This window comes from Bison bison, unplaced genomic scaffold (genome assembly GCF_000754665.1).
Source record: "Bison bison bison isolate TAMUID 2011002044 unplaced genomic scaffold, Bison_UMD1.0 scf7180017864050, whole genome shotgun sequence".
In the NCBI taxonomy this organism is placed as follows: domain Eukaryota; kingdom Metazoa; phylum Chordata; class Mammalia; order Artiodactyla; family Bovidae; genus Bison; species Bison bison.
In genome coordinates, this window is record NW_011494622.1 from 2816803 (window position 1) to 2831800 (window position 14998).

Consider the following 14998-nt stretch of genomic DNA (forward strand, 5'->3'; position numbering starts at 1 on the left):
GGAATCCCTTGGAAAAAAATTTTAATGACCTGTCAACCTATAGCTATGACCCAATGACAAGAAAAATGACCTAAAAATATTAAATCTATATTGACACAGAATAGGAAAATGGACTGAAGTTCCCTTATGTCCAGGAATTTCTCCTATAATCAACAGGCTGGGGCTGATCAAAGTAAGGCCCCCACTTCCCCAGAGGGACAGTCCCTGCTGGGACCAATCTGCCCTTGTTCTCAGGGCCAATTTGACCACTCTCTGGTCTAAATTTTAGTTATGAAACTATGATAACACAAAAATTAAGATCACTTTTGACAGTGTGGTCACAATATTCTTTAGACTACAGAGAAAGCTGAAGGAAAAAAAAAAAGATCTCTTAGAATTCTTGCCCTGAGGAAATAACTCCTCCTATACCTTGTGACCAGAGCTCTCTGGATCACTTATCTTATCTAGACCATCTCTAATTCTGAAACCACAAAAAAAAGGAGGAAGAACAAAGCCATTTTAAAATTTTCACATTCCAACTGTTATTTACAATTAGTGAGTTTTATATTGTGATATCTGAATCATAACTAAGTTTAGAAAACAAAGCTATGAGATCACCTGGTTGTGTCTATTCGGATATGTGTATGTCTCAGTATGCTTCATGCCTTGAGAATCCCATGGACAGTATGAAAAGGAAAAAAGCTGTGACACTGAAAAATGTACCCCCCAGGTCAGTAGGTGTCTAATATGCTACTGGAGAAGAGCAGAGAAATAGCTCCAGAAGGAATGAAGAGGCTGAGCCAACACAGAAATGACGCCCAGTTCTGGATGTGTCTGGTGGAGAAAGTAAAGTCCTGTGCAGTAAAAAACAATATTGCATAGGAACGTGAAATGTTAGGTCCATGAATCAAGATAAATTGGAAGAGGTCAAACAGGTGATGGCAAGAATGAACAGCAATAGTTTGGGAATCAGTGAACTAAAATGAACAGGAATGGGCAAATATAGTTCAGATGATAATTATGTTTATTATGTGGGCAAGAATCACTTAGAAGAAATGGAGTAGTACTCCTATTCAAAAACAAAAGAGTATGACTTGCAGTACTTGGGTTCAATCTCAAAAAAGGCGGAATGATCACAGTTCCTTTCTAAGGCAAACAATTCAATATCACAGTAATCCAGGTCTATGTCCCAACCACTCATCAAAGAAACTGAAGTTGATTGTGCTATGAAAACCTCCAAGACCTTCTAGAACTAACACCAAATAAAAGATGTCCTTTTCCTCACAGGGGACTGGAAGGCAAACATAGGAAGTCAAGAGATATCAGAGTAATGGGTAAATTTGGCCTTGAATTACAAAATGAAGCAGGCTAGAGACTAGCAGTATTCTGCCAAGAGAATGCACTGGTCATAGCAAACACTCTCTCCCAACAACAGAAGAGATGACTCATACATGGACAGCACCAGATAGTCAATACCAAAATCAAACGGATTATATTCTTTGCAGTCGAAGATGGAGAAGCTCTAAATAGTCAGCAAACACAGACCTGGAGCTGACTGTGGCTCAGATCGTAAACTTCTTATTGCAAAATTGAGACTTAAATTGAAGAAAGTAGAGAAAATGACTAGGCCATTCAGATATGTCCTAATAAAGTCCCTTATGACTGTACAGTGGAAGTGACAAATACATTCAAGGGATTAGATCTGATAGAGAGCCAAAAGAACTATGGACAGAGGTTCATAACATTGTACAAGAGGCATTGATCAAAATCACCCCCCCCAAAAAAAAATGCAAAAGGGAAAATGATTGTCTGAGGAGCCTTTACAAATAGCTGAGTAAAGAAGAGAACAAAAGGCAAAGGAGAAAAGGAAAGATACACCCATGTGACTGCAGAGTTCCAAAGAATAGCAAGGAGGGTAAGAAAGTCTTCCTAAATGAACAATGCAAAGAAATAGAGGAAAGCAATAGAATGGGAAAGACTAGAGATCTCTTCAAGAAAACTGGAGACACCAAGGAAACATTTCATGCACAGATGACCACAATAAAGGACAGAAATGGTATGAACCTAACAGAAGCAGAAGAGATTATGAAGTGGTGGCAAGAATACACAGAAGAACTATACAAAAAAGGTCTTAATGACCTTGATAACCATGATGGTGTGAGCACTGACTTAGAGCCATGCACTGGAGTGTGAAGTCAAGTGGGCCTTAGGAAGCATCACTGCAAACAAAACTAGTGGAGGTGATGGAATTTCAGCTGAATTATTTCAAATCCTAAAAGACAATGCTCTTAAAGTGCTGCACTCAATATGCCAGCAAATTTGAAAACTCAGCAGTGGCCACAGGACTGGAAAAGATCAGTTTTCATTCCAGTCCCAAAGAAGGGAAATGCCAAGGAATGTTCAAATGACCACACAATTGCACTCATTTCACATGAAGTGAAGTGAAGTCACTCAGTCGTGTCTGACTCTTTGCAACCCCATGGACTGTAGCCTAATGCTCAAAATCCTTCAAGCTAGGTTTCAACAGTATGTGAACCGAGAACGTCCAGATATACAAGCTGAATTTAGGAAAGGCAGAGGAACCAGAGATCAAATTGGCAACATCCATTAAACCATAGAAAAAGAAAGGGAATTCCAGGAAAACACCTACTTTTGCTTCATTGACTATGCTAAAGCCTTTGACTGTGTGGATTTCAACAACCTATGAAAAATTGTTAAAGAGATGGGAATACCTGACCATCTTACCTGCCTCCTGAGAAACCTTTATGCAGGTCAAGAAGCAACAGTTAGAACCTGACATGGAAAAACGGATAGGTTCCAAACTGGGAAAGGAGTACATCAAAGCTGTATTCTGTCACCCTACTTATTTAACTTCTATGGAGAGTACATCATGTGAAATGCCAGGCTGGATGAAGCACAAGCTGGAATCAAGATTGCCGGGAGAAATATCAATAACCTCAGATATGCAGATGACACCACCCTTATAGCAGAAAGTAAAGAGGAAATAAAGAGACTCTTGATGAAGGTGAGAGAGGAGAGTGGAAAAGCTAGCTTAAAACTCAATATTCAAAAAATTAAGGTCATGGAATCTAGTCCCATCACATCATGGTAAATAGATAGGGAAAAAATGGAATCAGTGACAGACTTTGTTTTCTTGGACTCCAAAATCACTGAGGATGGTGACCACAGCCATGAAATTAAAAGATGCTTGCTCTTTGGAAGAAAAGCTATAACAATCCTAGATAGTATATTCAAAAGCAGAGACATCACAGAGCTGACAAAGTTACGTCTAGACCAAGCTATGTTTTTTCCAGTAGTCATGTATGGATGTGAGAATTGGACCATAAAGAATGCTGAGGACCAAAGTATTGATGCTTTCGAACTGTGGTGTTGGAGAAGACTCTTGACAGACCCTTCGACTGCAAGGAGATCAAACCAGTCCATCCTAAAGGAGATCAGCCCTGAATATTCATTGGAAGGATTGACACTGAAGCTGAAGCTCCAGTACTCTGTCCAGCTGATGGGAAGAGCTGACTCATTGGAAATGACCCTGATGGTGGGAAAGATTGAAGGCAGAAGTAGAAGGGGATGACAGAGGATGAGATGGCTGGATGGCATCACCGATTCAGTGGACATAATTATGAGGAAACTCTGGGAGATAGTGAAGGACAGGAAAGCGTGGCCTATTGAAGACCATGGGGTCACAAAATGTCAGACACAACTGAGTGACTGAACAACACCAACAACAACTGTTACTAGGCTAAATGATGTTCTACCCACGGCCCTAGAATTGTATGTTGAAGTCCTAAAGCCCAGGATCTCAGAAGGATCTCAGAAGACCCTACTAGGAGAGAGGGTCTTCACAGAGGCAATCAAGGTACAGTGAGGTCCTAAGGGTGGGCTGTAGCCCAATAGGACTGTGTCTTTATAAGAATAGGAAACTTAGACACAGAGATGGGCAGAGAGGGAAAAGGATGGGAAGAGACACAGGGAAAAGATGGCCTTTTGCCAACTAAAGAGAAAAGTCTGGAGCAGACCTTTTCCATTCAGCCCTCAGGAAGTATCAGCACTCCTTGTACCTTGATTTTTTTCACTTCCAGCCTCCAGAACTGTGAGGCAATGAATTTCTGTTGTTTAAACCACCCAGTCTGGGTACTTTGTTATAGCAGTGTGTATACAAGGAATGTCCCCTGCCATCTCAGTAAACAATGGATGTTGTAGCCAGTAAACCATGAACCACTGCAGCCACACACACACACACACACACACACACACACCCCTCCACTGGGTTCACCCTGAGGGATTCAGGATGGAGAAAAAGAAGATACTGGTCCTTGATAGTCAAGAAGCATGTCAAAGGAATAACTTCAATAAGCCCAGATTCTTGCATCTTTCCATGAATAGAAGTGTGCCAAATTCATTAATTTCAGATGTCTGCTTTTTTAAATCGGCAGTAATCTTTTGATATTACCATTACCTGGCTTTGTTTTGGGGTGGTTAGTGTTTTTTTGTTTGTTTGTTGCCAAAACTCCTATATAATCCTGGCTCCTCCTAACCTGTTCAGAACAGTCCTTCAGTGCTGAGAGGCTGTCTCCTGTCAACTACAAATTGGCACTTGCCAGGAGCATTGCCATGAACAAGGGAATTTACCACCTACCTCGGCAGACATTGAACCCTGTGCTTCTGCAGCTGTTGACCTTCAACAGCCCTTGAGGGAGTTCAGGGTGGAGTGAGGCACTCCAGGGAATCTGGTGGGACAGGTCTTTAGATAGTTGGATATTTCCAGGAACAGATATTATGATCCCAATCCTTGCACCTCCTCATATCTAGAAAAGCATTAAATCCCTTTATGATGACATCAGGACTGGAAAAGGTCAGTTTTCATTCCAATCCCGAAGAAAGGCAATGCCAAAGAATGCTCAAACTACCACACAATTGCACTCATCTTACATGCTAGTAAAGTAATGCTCAAAATTCTCCAAGCCAGGCTTCAGCAATATGTGAACGATGAACTTCCTGATGTTCAAGCTGGTTTTAGAAAAGGCAGAGGAACCAGAGATCAAATTGCCAACATCCGCTGGATCATGGAAAAAGCAAGAGAGTTCCAGAAAAACATCTATTTCTGCTTTATTGACTATGCCAAAGCCTTTGACAGTGTGGATCACAATAAACTGTGGAAAATTCTTCAAGAGATGGGAATACCAGGCCACCTGATTGCCTCTTGAGAAATTTGTATACAGGTCAGGAAGCAATAGTTAGAACTGGACATGGAACAACAGATTGGTTCCAAATAGGAAAAGGAGGACGTCAAGGCTGTATATTGTCACCCTGCTTATTTAACTTATATGCAGAGTACATCATGAGAAACGCTGGACTGGAAGAAACACAAGCTGGAATCAAGATTGCCGGGAGAAATATCAATCACCTCAGATATGCAGATGACACTGCCCTTATGGCAGAAAGTGAAGAGGAACTAAAAAGCCTCTTGATGAAAGTGAAAGTGGAGAGTGAAAAAGTTGGCTTAAAGCTCAACATTCAGAAAACAAAGATTATGGCATCTGGTCCCATCACTTCATGGGAAATAGATGGGGAAACAGTGGAAACAGTGTCAGACTTTATTTTTCTGGGCTCCAAAATCACTGCAGATGGTGACTGCAGCCATGAAATTAAAAGACACTTACTCCTTGGAAGGAAAGTTATGACCAACCTAGATAGCATGTTCAAAAGCAGAGACATTACTTTGCCAACAAAGGTTCATCTAGTCAAGGCTATGGTTTTTCCTGTGGTCATGTATGGATGTGAGAGTTGGACTGTGAAGAAGGCTGAACGCCGAAGAATTGATGCTTTTGAACTGTGGTGTTGGAGAAGACTCTTGAGAGTCCCTTGGCCTGCAAGGAGATCCAACCAGTCCATTCTGAAGGAGATCAGCCCTGGGATTTCTTTGGAAGGAATGATGCTGAGGCTGAAACTCCAGTACTTTGGCCACCTCATGCGAAGAGTTGACTCATTGGAAAAGACTCTGATGCTGGGAGGGATTGGGGGCAAGAGGAGAAGGGGATGACAGAGGATGAGATGGCTGGATGGCATCATTGGCTCGATGGACATGAGTCTCAGTGAACTCTGGGAGTTGGTGATGGACAGGGAGGCCTGGCGTGCTGCGATTCATGGGGTCGCAAAGAGTCGGACACGACTGAGCAACCTGATCTGATCTGATCTGATGATGACATCAGATCATCTTGACTAGCAGAAACCTTTTGTAAAATGAGTGCTTAATTGTATTGAAATCCCCCTTCACCAAAATCTTACATATTGACCTTCCCGACTGCCTTTTTGGAGCAGTCTCTCAGAGCTATCTGAGGTGCTACCTCCCGGGCCGAAGTCCTCTTTTTGCTCCAAATAAATGTCATCTTGCCACTTGCAAGTTGTGCTTCTCTTTTAGTTGACATTTATGGTGACAGATGAAGTGACCCAGAGTGGACTTCCCTCCTTTGGTTGAACTCCACGAGGAAGTACAGCTTTGGTACCAGCAGCAGCCCTCTGCCTCTTCAGGGAGTTCAGACAAATTTGGGTGAGTCTCTCCTGGTTCCCAAAATCTCCTGTATTGCTTGAGATTCTGAGTTTCATTTGGCAGTGGAGCAGGTTACCTGCCCACTGCCACTTGAAAACATACAGGGCAGGCAGCACAGATGAAATATCCAGGACACACCCACTCATGGTCTAGACACTGAGTGGGGCTCAGTTGAAAGATACCAAGAAATTCCCACCCAGCCAAAAGATACTGGGTGGGAGGCTGTCTGATGCCAGGGAATACCCACGCAATGAAAAGATATGGGGCGGGGGGTGGGGGAGCTCAATTGAAAACAATGGAGGAATACCCAGGGCTCAGCCGAAAGATGCCAAGGTCACCTCAATGTTCAATGTGGGGATCTAAGTGGCTTTGGCTGAGTGGTTACTGAAGAGGCTGATCTGACACTTTTCCTCAGTTCAACTGCCTTTACAGAATAAGTGTGGATAAAAGTGTGGAGAATATATGAGAGCTTAGCTCCAAAGGAAAGGGACAAGACTCCTCCTGGCTAGTTACCATTGTCTCATATGATTGAGAAATATACGGACGTGGTTGAGGCCTAGTCCCTATACCATGCAGTGGTCCCATAGGGAAACGCACTTATTATTTTAAAATCCTTGCTCCTCCAGGGGTCACACAGAAGAACTGGCCATTCAGCGACCAGAGCACCCAAGGTGACCTTAGACTGTCGGATGGAAAATCCGAGGCACAGAATAGGAGATGAAACGAATCTGGGGTGACTCCTGGAGGAGTGATTTTTATCCCCGATGAATTCAACTTAAAGTGAGAAACGGAATCTCAAAAAAAGAAACAGTGGGGTATCAGGAAGCCAAACTCTTACTAACACTCTAGCCAGGTTCATCTGCCATACATATGGAGTTCACACTTGCAAGTACCTAGTGAACTGTGGAAATTATACTAAAACAGATCTCAAATGAAAATGGCCAAATTGGGGCTCTTTTGATAGTCCAAAATTGATACTTTTGCATGATTAGAAAAGGCCAGCCATGCTTACTTTGATTGGTATCTAGAAACTTCTAAAAGAGGAAACAATAAAGTAACTTCTTTGCAGGAAACCAACAAGAAATTGCCTGAAACTATATCAGGACTAAAAAATTCCGCTAGCACTGATTCTACCAGGTAGCAGTTCTAGTGGGACTGGGAATTCACGTTTGGCCTTTATTCCATTTTGCTTTTACTTCCTGGGCATCACTTTGCCATCTTTTGAGGGCACCACTTGGATTTTGATTTCCGGGCATCACTTTGCCTTTTGTTTAAACTGGAGCTTGACTCCAAGTTGGTGAGGTTCTGGTTTGGTTTCATTTTGTTGACTTGGTTTGAGTGTGAGGATATCTGGTACAAACTGCTTGAGCTAAAATGGACAGGAATGGGTGAATTTAATTCAGATGACCATTATATCTACTATTATGGACAAGAATCCCTTAGAAGAAATGGAACAGTCATCACAGTCAACAGAAGAGTCCAAAATGCAGTACTTGGTGCAATCTCAAAAATGACAGAATGGTCTCTGTTCGTTTCTAAGGCAAACCAACCATTCAACATTATAGCAATTGACTTTATGCCCCAACCACTCATGCCAAAGACACTGAAGTTGAACTGTTCTATGAAGACCTACAACACCTTCTAGAACTAACACCAAAAATGATGTCGTTCTCATCATAGAGGACTGAAAGGCAAAAATAAGAAGTAAAGAGGTACCTGGAGTAACAGGCAAGTTTGGCCCTGGAGTACAAAATGAAACAGGGCAAAGGCCAGAGTTTTACCAAGAGAACGCATTGGTCATAGCAAACACCCTCTTCCAACAACACACATGGACATCACAAGATGGTCAATACTAACATCAGATTGATTATATTTCTTTGCAGCCAAAGATGGAGAAGCTTTGTATACAGGCAGCAAAAATAAGACCAGGAGCTGACTGTGGCTCAGATCATGAACTCCTCATTGCAAAATTCAGACTTAAATTGAAGAAAGTAGGGAAAACCACTAGACCATTCAGGTATAACCTATATCAAATCCCTTATGATTAAACAGTGGAAGTGACAAATAGATTCAAGAGATTAGATCTGATAGAATGCCTGAAGAACTATGGACAGAGGTTCGTGATATTGTACAGGAGGCAGTGATCCAAACCGTCCCCGGGAAAGAAATGCAAAGTGGTTTGCAGAGTAGGCGTTACAAATAGCTGAGAAAAGAAGTGAAAGGCAAAGGAGGAAAAGAAAGATATACCTTTCTAAATGCAGAGTTACAAAGAATAGCAAGGAGAGATAAGAAACCGTTCTTATGCGAACAATGCAAAGAAATAGAGGAAAACAATAGAATGGGAAAGACTAGAGATCTCTTCAAGAAAATTAGAGATACCAAGGGAATATTTCAGGCAGAGATGGGGACATTCAGTTCAGTTCAGTTCAGTCAATCAGTCGTGTCCGACTCTTTGCAACCCCATGAATCGCAGCACGCCAGGCCTCCCTGTCCATCACCAACTCCCGGAGTTCACTCAGACTCACGTCCATCGAGTCAGTGATGCCATCCAGCCATCTCATCCTCTGTCGTTCCCTTCTCCTCCTGCCCTCAATCCCTCCCAGCATCAGAGTCTTTTCCAATGAGTCAACTCTTCACATGAGGTGCCAAAGTACCGGAGTTTCAGCCTCAGCATCATTCCTTCCAAAGAAATCCCAGGGCTGATCTCCTTCGGAATGGACTGGTTGGATCTCCTTGCAGTCCAAAGGACTCTCAAGAGTCTTCTCCAACACCACAGTTCAAAAGCATCAATTCTTCGGCACTCAGCCTTCTTCACAGTCCAACTCTCACATCCATACATGACCACAGGAAAAACCATAGCCTTGACTAGACGAACCTTTGTTGACATTAAAGGACAGAAACAGTATGGACCTAACAGAAATAGAAGAGCTAAAGAAAAGGAACAAGAATACAGAGAAGAACTATACAAAAAGTATCTTACTGACCTGCACAACCAGGATGGTGTGATCACTCACCTAGAGCCAGACATCCTGGAGTGTGAAGTCAAGTGGGTCTTAGGAAGCATCACTACAAACAAAGCTAGTGGAGGTGATGGAATTCCAGTTGAGTTATTTCCAATCCTAAAAGATGATGCTGTCAAAGTGCTGAACTCAATAGGCCAGCAAATTTGGAAAGTTCAGCAGTGAATACAGGACTGGAAAAGGTCATTTTCAGTCCAATCCCAAGGAAGGGCAATGTCACAAAATATTCAAACTACCACACAATTGCACTCATTTCACATGCTATCAAGATATGCTCAAAATCCTTCAAGCTAGGCTTCGACAGTACATGAACCAAGAAATTCCAGATGTACAAGCTGGATACAGAAAAGGCAAAAGGATCAGAGATCAAATTGCCACCATCTGTTAGATCATAGAAAAAGCAAAAGGATTCCAGAAAAACATCTACTTCTGCTTCATTAATTACGCAAAAGCCTTTGACTGTGTGGGTCAAAACAAACTGAAAATTTCTTAAAGAGACGGGAACACCAGACCATCTTACCTGCCTCCTGAGAAACCTGTATGCAGGTCAAGAAACAACAGTTAGAACCTGACATAGAACAATGCACAGATTCAAAATTGGGAAAGGATAACATCAAGGCTAGATATTGTCACCCTGCTTATTTAACTTCTATGCAGAGTACATCATGAAATGCTGGGCTGGATGAAGCTCAAGCTGGAATCAAGATGGCTGGGAGAAATATCAATAATCTCAGATATGCAGATACCACCACCATTATGGCAGAAAGTGAAGAGGAACTAAAGAGCCTCTTGACGAGTGTGAAAGAGGAGAGTGAAAAATCTGGGTTAAAACTGAACATTCAAAAAACTAAGATCATGGCATCCAGTCCCATCACTTCATGGCAAACAGATGGGAAATATGTGAAAACAATGACAGACATTGTTTTATTGGTCTCCAAAATCACTGCAGATGGTGGCTGCAGTCATAAAATTAAAAGATGTTTGCTCCTTGGAAGAAAAGCTATGACAAACCTAGACAGCATATTAGAAGCAGAGACATTACTTTGCCAACAAAGGTCCAAATAGTCCAAGTTATTGTTTTTCCAGTGGTCATGTATGGATGTGAGATTTGGATCATAAAGAAGGCTGAGTGCCAAGAATTGAGGTTTTCAAACTATTGTACTAGAGAATACTCCTGAGAGTCCCTTGGACTGCAAGGAGATCAAATCAGTCAATATTTAAGGAAATCAGCTCTGAATGTTCACTGGAAGGACTGATGCTGAAGCTGAAGCTCCAATACTTTGGCCACCTGATTTAAAGAGCGGACTCCTTGGAAAAGATCCTGATCTGGGAAGGATTGAGGTCAGGAGGAGAAGGGGACGACAGAGGATGAGATGGTTGGATGGCATCAGCGGCTTGATGGACATGAGTTTGAGCAAACTCCGGGAGACAGCGATGGACAGGGAATCCTGGCGTGCTGCAGTCCAGGGATTGGAAAGAGTCAGACCTGACTGAGTGACTGAACAACAACAACAAATTCTTGCATTTCCTCATATCTACTAACCCCTTTAAGATGACTTCAGATCCTCTTGACTAGCAGAAAAACTATTGTAAAATAAGTGCTAAATTGTACTGAACTCCCTCTTCATCAAACTCTTATATATTGACCTTGTCCCACTGCCTCTGGAGCAGTCTCTCAGAGCTATGTGAGGTGCTGCTCCCAGGCTGCTCTCCTCATTTTACCCCAAATAAAAGTTAACTCAACACTTTCAAGTTGTGTATCTTTTTTAGCCCAGAGTTATGATGACCGAGGAAGCAGCCCAGAGTGGACTTCCTTCCTTCTGAACGCCACAAGGAGCCAGAGCTTTGGTACCAGCAGCGGCCACTTGCACCATCCATCTCCTCTGGGAGTGCAGATGAGTTCAGGTAAGTCTCTCCTGGCTCTCGAATCTCCCATACTGGTTGAGAGTCTGATTGATTTGGAAGTGGAGCAGGTTACCAGCCCCCTCCCAGGTGGAAAGATACTGGGATTGGGGGGGGGCCAGGTGAAATATCAGGGACAGACCCACTCATGGTCTAGACACTGAGTGGGCCTCAGTTAAAAGACACAGAGAAATTCCCACCCAAGTGAAAGATACTGGGTGGGGGGCTGTCTGAAAGATGCCAGGGAATACCCACCCAGTGGAAAGATACTGCGGGGGAGGGGTGTTATATTGAAAAAATCCAGAAATACTGGTATCTCGGCTGAAAGATGCTGAAGTCGCTCTGTCGTAGGGGACTGAGTGGTCTTGGCTGAGTGGTTAGGTAACAGGCCAATTCTACACTTTTCCTCAATTGGACTGCCTTTATAGAATTTGTCGAGATAAACGTGAGGAGAGTATATGAGAGCTTTGCTCCAAGAAAAAGGGACAAGACTCCACCCAGTCAGTTACGGTTTTCTCAGGCGACTGAGACAATTTCAGGAGTGGTGGAGGCCTGGTCCTCATACTGTGCAGTGGTCCCATAGGGAAACCCACTCAATAATTAAAATACTTGCTCCTCTGGGGCCACATCTAAGAACTGGCCATTCAGCGACCTGAGCACACACAGTGGTCTTAGACTGCTGGAGGGAGAATCCAAGGCATGAAGAGCAGCTGAAACAACTCCGGGGTGACTCCCGGAGGAGTTCAGCTCACAACAGCACACAGGCCCACCAATTTCACTAGTGATTTCTATCCCTGAGAAATTCAAGTGGAATTAAAGTGAGAAACAGAATCTCAAAAACAGAAACAGGAGTTTCAGAAAGCCGACTTCTGACTAACACTCCAGCCAGATTCATGTACAATACATTCAGAGATCATACTTGCAAGTACCTAGTGAACTGCAGAAATTATACTAAAAGATAGCCCAACCAAAAATGACCAAATTAGGGCTCTTCTGATATTCCCAAATTGATACTTTTATGCCCACCTTTAGAAAAGGTTGGCCGTGCTTACTTTGATTGTTATCTAGAAGCTTCTAAAAGAGAAAATGATAGTCACTTCTGTGCAGGAAATCAACAACAATAAATTGCTTGAAACTATATAAGTGAACAATGCAAAGAAATAGAGGAAAACAACAGAATAGGAAAGACTAGAGATTTCTGCAAGAAAATTAGAGATACCAAGGGAACATTTCATGCAAAGAGAGCAATAAAGGACAGAAATGGTATGGACCTAACAGAAGCAGAAGATATTAAAAAGAGGTGGCTAGAATACACAGAAGAACTATAAAAAAGATCTTAATGACCTGGATAACCACCATGCTGTGATCACTCACCTAGAGCCAGAAATCTTGGAGTGCAAAGTCAAGTGGGCCTTAGGAAGTATCACTACAAACAAAGCTAGTGGAGGTGATGAAATTCCATCTGATTTATTTCAAATCCTAAAAGATGATACTGTTAAAGTGCTACACTCAATATGACAGCAATATTGAAAACATCAGCAGTGACCACAGGACTGGAAAAGGTCAGGTTTCATTCCAATCCCAAAGAAGGGCAATGCCAAAGAATGTTCAAACTACTGCTAACTGACTCATTTCACATGCTAGTAAGATCATGCTCAAAGTCATTCAGGGTAGGCTTTAACAGTACGTGAACCAAGAACTTCAAGACATACAAACTGGATTTAGAAAAGACAAAAGAACCAGAGATCAAATTGCCAACATCTGTTGGATCATAGAAAAACAACAGAATACAAAAAAATTCTACTTCTGCTTCATTGACTAGGCTAAAGCCTTTGACTGTGTGAATCACAACAAACTGGAAAATATTAAAGAGATAGGAATTATAGACCACCTTACCTGCCTCCTAAGAAACCTGTATGCAGATCAGGAAGCAACATTTAGAACCTGACATGGAACAATGGACTGGTCCCAAATTAGGAAAGGAGTACCTGAAGGCTGTATATTGTCACCCTGCTTATTTAATTTCTAGGCAGTGTACATCATGTGAAATGCTGGGCTGGACGAAGCTCAAGCTAGAATCAAGATTGCTGGGAGATATATCAACAACCTCAGATATGCAGATGACACCACCCTAACGGCAGAAAGTAAAGAGGAACTAAAGGGCTTCTTAACGAAGATGAAAGAGAGTGGAATTGCTGGCTTAAAATTCAGCATTCAAAAAACTAAGATCATGGATCCGGTCACATCACTTCATGGAAAATAGATGAGAGAAAAATAGAAACAATGGCAGACCTTTATTTTCTTGGGCTCCAAAATCATTGCAGATGGTGACTGTAGCCATGAAATTAAAAGATGCTTGCTCCTTGGGAAAAAAAGCTATGACAAACCTAGACAGCATATTAAAAAGCAGAGACATCACTTTGCTGACAAAAGTCCATCTAGTCCAAGCTATGGTTTTTCCAGTAGTCATGTACGGATGTGAGAATTGGACCATAAAGAAGGCTGAGCATCCATGTGTTGAGGCTTTTGAACAGTGGTACTGTAGAGGACTCGAGACTCCCTGGACAGTAAGGAAATCAAACCAGTCAATCCTGAAGAAAATAAATCCTGAATATTGACTGAAAGGTAAGCTCCAATACTTTGGCTACTTGAAGCCAAAAGGTGACTCATTGGAAAAGACCCTGGTTATGGGAAATTTGAGGGCAGAAGGAGAAGCCGATGACAGAGGATGAGATGGTTAGATGGCATCACTGACTCACTGGACATGAATTTGAGTAAACTCCAAGAGATTGTGAAGGACAGGGAAGCCCGGCATGCTGCAGTCCATGGGGTTGCAAGAGCTGGACACAATTGAGCAACTTAACAACAATAACAAATCCTTAAATCTGATCATATCTAGCAAAACACTAAATCTTCAGACTAGCAGAAAACCTTTTGTAAAATGAGTGTTTAATTGTTTTGAACTCCCCCTTCACCAAAATCTTATGTATTGACCTTCTCCAACTACCTCTTTGGAGCAGTCTCCCAGAGCTATCTGAGGTGATTCCTCCCGGGCTGCAGTCCTCATTTTCCCCCAAATAAAACTTAACTTGCAACTCTCAAGTTGTGCATCTTTTTTAGTCCAGAGTTATGGCAACCAACAAAGCAAACCAGAGTGCACTTCCTTCCTTCACCCAAACTCCACAAGGAACCAGAACTTTGGTACCAGCAGTGGCCCCTTGCACCCATCTGACACCGTGGGGAATGCAGGGGAATTGGGCCGAGTCTCTCCTGGCTCTCACATCTCCCATAATGTCTGAGATTGGGAGTTTTATTTGGTGGTGGAGCAAGTTATCTGCCCCTTCCCAGTTGGAGAGATACTGGGTGGTGTCCAGGTGAAATATACAGGGCACACCCACTCATGGTCTAGACACTGAGTGGGGCTCAGTTGAAAGATACAGAGAACTTCCCACCTAGTCAAAAGATACTGGCTCAGGGGCTACAATGGAATACCACCCAGTGGAGATGTACTGGGAATGGAGGGGGCTCA